The sequence below is a fragment of the Oncorhynchus gorbuscha genome, unplaced genomic scaffold, assembly GCF_021184085.1.
Source record: "Oncorhynchus gorbuscha isolate QuinsamMale2020 ecotype Even-year unplaced genomic scaffold, OgorEven_v1.0 Un_scaffold_14430, whole genome shotgun sequence".
In the NCBI taxonomy this organism is placed as follows: domain Eukaryota; kingdom Metazoa; phylum Chordata; class Actinopteri; order Salmoniformes; family Salmonidae; genus Oncorhynchus; species Oncorhynchus gorbuscha.
The window spans coordinates 227-5577 of NW_025756401.1; the positions used below are offsets into that span (position 1 = coordinate 227).

A 5351-nucleotide genomic window follows, 5' to 3' on the forward strand; every position below is an offset into this window, starting at 1 on the left:
AAGAATTAGCAAATATATGATAACTGAAGTAAAAAGAATAAATGTAATTAACAAAGTTTGGTCAGTGATCCAGTAGTGTGAGTGAGTTGTCGGCGTGCATACATGTGATGGGGGGTCATTGAAAAGGTGCCAGTTTACAACCAAATAGCTACAAAAACGCAACAACCAATCTGTCTGTGTCTGCATTTGAGAGAGTCTTCCATGAATGGAGCAGTGGAAGGTTATTCTGGGACACACCTGAGCTCAGGTTTGTCCCATTTCTCTGACGACCCTCCTCGTCTGGGCCACTGCACCGACATCCCAGGATAAGGAAAATACAAGAGAAAGAATTAGTAGACAGAGTGGAGGGTCGCCACTCCCCTATAGCTGTCTCCGTCGTTGTCCATGATCAGTCCTACCACTGCCTGCGGCTGGTCGGCCAACCTAATGGGATGGGTGTTGGAGCTGTTCATGGCCATGCAGTCGCAGTGAACAGGAAGTACAGAGGGGGATCCTGAGTACTCCACCACTGGGGGTGCCCAGTGCAGCTGGGATCAGCGTAGCAGATGTGTTAGCTACCTACCTCACCACCTGTGGGCAGCCCGTCAGGAAGTTCAGGATCCTGTTGTAGAAGGAGGTGTTCAGTCTCAGGATCCTTAGCATAGTGATGAGCTTTGAGGGTACTGTGGTGTGGAACTCTGAGCTGTAGTCAATGAATAGCATTCTAACATAGGTGTTCCTTTTGTCCAGGTGGGAAAGGGGCAGTGTGGAGTGCAATAGAGATTGCATCATCCATAGATCTGTTTGGGCAGTATGCAAATTGGTGTGGGTCTAGGGTTTCTGGAATAATGGAGGTGATGTGAGCCATGACCAGCCTTTCAAAGCACTTCATGGCTACGGACGTAGTGCTACGGTTCTTATCGATCAGTGAGCAGGTTGCCTTCGTGTTCTTGGGCACAGGGACTACGGTGGTCTGCTTGAAACATGTTGGTATTACAGACTCAATCAGGGACATGTTGAAAATGTCAGTGAAGACACCTGCCAGTTGATCAGCACATGCGGGCACACGTCCTGGTAATCGATCTGGCCCGCGCATCCTTGTGTATGTTGACCTGTTTAATGGTCTTACTCACGTCGGCTACGGAGAGTGTGATCACACAGTCGTCCGGGCAGCTTATGCTCTCATGCATGCCTCAGTGTTACTGCCTCGAAGCGAGCATAGAAGTGATTTAGCTCGTCTGGTAGGCTTGTGTCACTGGGCAGCTCACGGCTGTGCTTCCCTTTATGATCTATAATAGTTTGCAAGCCCTGCCACGCAAGACAAGCATCAGAGCCGGTGTAGTATGATTCAATCTTAGCCCTGTATTTACTTGGATTGCTTTTTGTCAGTTCATCAGGAGGACATAGGAGGAATTTCTCTTATCAGCCCGGTTAGAGTCCCGCACTCCTACGAGCGTGGGGGTAGCTCTACCCTTTAGTCTAAAAAGAATGTTGCCCGTAATCCATGACTTCTGGTTGGTCAGTATGTACGTACAGCCACTAGGGGACAATATCATCTCAATGTAATTTTATTGATGTGCTAGGGACTGATGTGGCGAACCTCAATGCCATCAGAAGAATCTCGAACATGCCGTTCAAGACTGTGATAGGCAAAACAGTCCTGTAGTTTAGCATTCGTTTCCATCTGACCACTTTTGTATAGACCGTGAGTCACTGGTGCCTTCCTGCCTTAATTTTACTCTGTGCTGAGGAATCAGGAGGATAGAATTGTATCAGATTTACCAAATGTAGGAAGGGAGAGCTTTGTACACGTCTCTGTGTGTGGAGTACAGATGATCTAGGATTGTTTTCCCTCTGGTTGCTCATTTGACATTGATAGAAATTAGGAAGAACTGATTTAAGTTCACCTCTGGGTGAGCGGTTTCTTGTTTGTTTATTACCTTATGCAGTTGACTGAGTGCGGTCTTAGTGAAAGCATCCGTTTGTGGTGGTAAATAAACAGCCATGAAAAGTATAAAAACATTCTAGGCAGATAGTGCAGTCTGCAATTTATCACAATATCCCTACTTCAGGCAAGCAAAATCTAGAGACTTCCTAAGATTTCGTGCACCAGCTTTTGTTTACAAATATGCACAGACCCCCTCATCATCATACCGGAGTGTGCAGTTCTATTTTGCTGGTGCAGCGTATTTCCCGCTAGCTGAATATCCATGTCATCATTCAGCCACGATTCCGTGAAACATAAGATATTACATCTTATGATATTTGTAGATAGTACCTCGTCTAATTTATTGTCCAATGATGGCACGTTGCGAGTAATATGGACGGTAATGGCAGCTTCCCCACTTCGCTTTCTACGGATCCTACGAGGCACCCTGCTCTGTGTCCTCTGTACCTGCGTCTCTTTCACTTGCAAATAACAGGATGTTGGCCTTGTCGGGTGTTCTGAGAATGTCCTGTGCGTCCTGCTTGTTGAAGAAAAATTCTTTGTCTAATCCTGGTGAGTGATCGCTGTCCTGATATCCAGAAGCTCTTTCTTGCCGTAAGATACGGTTGCAGAATCATTATATACAAAATAAGTTAAAGTTTAATAAGCAAAAAATCCCCACATAATAGCACAATTGGTTGGGCGCCTGTAAAACAGCTGCCATTTCTTCCTGCGCCATTGGTAGCAACACAACATAACAACAACATGGTGGCAACACAACATGGTAGCAGCACAAAACATGGTACAAACATTATTGGGTACAGACAACAGCACAAAGGGCAAGAAGGTAGAGACAACAATACATCACATAAAGCAGCCACAACTGTCAGTAAGAGTGTCCATTATTGAGTCTTTGAATGAAGATATATACAGAGAGAAGTACAGCAAAACATGCAGTATTCTTCTGTCCTCCCCCATAAAAAAAGTAGAGATTATTGACACTGAAGCCAGATCAGTGTTCCTTTCTCCTGTTTACCCCTCTCCTCTGTGTGTGTGTTCTCCAGGACCTGCAGTGAGCAGCACTCCCACAGTTCTGATCAGGAGGTCTCTCCCAGAGTTACTGAAGGGAGACAGTGCTGTGCTGGAGTGTGCCATCACACAACTCTCCTCCAGTGACCTCTATGTCACCTTTCAGGCCAATGGGGTTGATTTCCCTGAGAAACAGTATGTGGATCTGCCTGCCTCCAAAGGCCCCCATTCACTCACCAGACGGTTCTCTATCCCCAAATCACACTGGAAGACAGACAACACTTTCACCTGTAAAGTTAACCAAGGTTTCTCCAACAGCTTGGTGTCTAGCTCAAGTCAAGCTTTTTGGTGAGTGAACTTCTCTCATCTGACCCAATTATACCTTCTCAAATGCTTGAAAAATGTAGAAAGACCCTACCTACATGAAATTATGTTTCGTGTTTGTTGCATGATATTCATTTCAGTACTCCAGGGCTAAAATTGGAAAAAGGAAATGGTATTTCTTTCCAGGTGAACTGTCCATGGAAATCCTTCTTGTCCCCAGTGAGCCAGCTCAGGGACCCAGAACTCATGTTCTGGGTGGGGCTTCAACCCCTAAAATCAAGTGGCTCTCTGGGTCTGAAACAGAGGTATGCAGCAGACAATGAGATAAGGATGGGGAAGACGGACATGTGGCACTAACCAGTCATATCACGAGTAACACAGCAGGAGTGGAATGAGGGGGAAGGTCTTCATCTGTGAGGTAGATGACAAAGATCTTCAGAAAAACTGTCAGGAAGAGCACCAGTTTATGCACAGGTAGTTTGTAAACTTACAGAAGCGCCTTACCTGTTTAAAGTTTACTTCAAAAGTCATAAATCATAACCTAATTACTTTGGAGTATAAAAACGATTTTATTTCCACACTCATCTGTTTTGCTCTCAGCTTTTCCCTCGTCTACTCCATCCATCCACCTGGAACTCCCCAGATTCAGGACAGTGATGACACAGACTGAGGTAACAGCTACATGTGTGGTCCACTCTCGCATGACGCCAAAGTGTCCTTGGCTTCTGGATGGAAAAGACCCAACCAGTAGGACCCCAGTGAACCAGGCCAGCAGGACAACTCAGAGCATCAGCAGTAACCTGACTCTTTCATCAAGCCAATGGAAAACCCTGAACACATAACATGCAGAGCTGAACATCACTTCAACTCCACAGAGAAGACCAGTAATCTTAAAGGTTAGAATGGAACTGTGATCATATATTTGTATTTTTTTACATTTTATTGAACCTTTATTTAACTTGGCCCGTCAGTTAAGAACAAATTCTTATTTAACGATTTAACACGACCTGCAAAAGGCAAAAGGCCTCCTGTGGGGATGGGGTCTGGGATTACAAATGAATAAAAAATAAAATATAAATATAGGACAAAACACATCACAACAAGAGGTAACTTACAACACTACATAAAAGAGAGACTCAGACAACAACATATAAAAGAAGAGCAACACATGACAACACAGCAAATCAAATCAAAACAGAGTTTTTTTTGTCACGTATCAAAAACAACAAATGTCGACCTCTACAGTGAAAATGCTGACTTGACTCCTAACAAACAGTGCAAAAAGGGATTCAGTGAACAATAGGTAAGTAAAGAAAGAAAACAACTGTAAAAGACATTGAAAAATAGCAGCGAGGCTATGTACAGAGCGAGGCTATAACAATGTGAGCTATAAACAGTAGCGAGGCTATAACAGTAAATAATAATAGTCAATATATGCCATTTAGCAGACGCTTTTATCCAAGTTTAATTTACAGTCAACATACATTCTACGATGGGTGGTCCCGGGATCGAACCCACTACCCTGGCGTTACAAGCGCCATGCTCTACCAACTGAGCTACAGAAGGACCACAGTAGTGAGACTATGTACAGTAGCGAGGCTATAACAGTAGCGAGGCTATAACAGTAGCGAGGCTATATCAGTAGCGAGGCTATAACAGTAGCGAGGCTATAACAGTAGCGAGGCTATATCAGTAGCGAGTCTATAACAGTAGCGAGGCTATAACAGTAGCGAGGCTATATCAGTAGCGAGGCTATAACAGTAGCGAGGCTATGTACAGTAGCGAGGCTATGTACAGTAGCGAGGCTATAACAGTAGCGAGGCTATATCAGTAGCGAGGCTATAACAGTAGCGAGGCTATGTACAGAGCGAGGCTATAACAGTAGCGAGGCTATAACAGTAGCGAGGCTATAACAGTAGCGAGGCTATATCAGTAGCGAGGCTATAACAGTAGCGAGGCTATGTACAGTAGCGAGGCTATGTACAGTAGCGAGGCTATAACAGTAGCGAGGCTATATCAGTAGCGAGGCTATAACAGTAGCGAGGCTATGTACAGAGCGAGGCTATAACAGTAGCGAGGCTATAACAGTAGC

General features: G+C 44.7%; 1 pseudogene; it reads left to right on the forward strand.

Annotated features, from left to right (window-relative positions):
- Positions 1 to 2309: 2309 nt before the first annotated feature.
- LOC124030717 lies at positions 2310 to 4155 on the forward strand (annotated as a pseudogene).
- The last annotated feature ends 1196 nt before the right edge of the window (positions 4156 to 5351 follow it).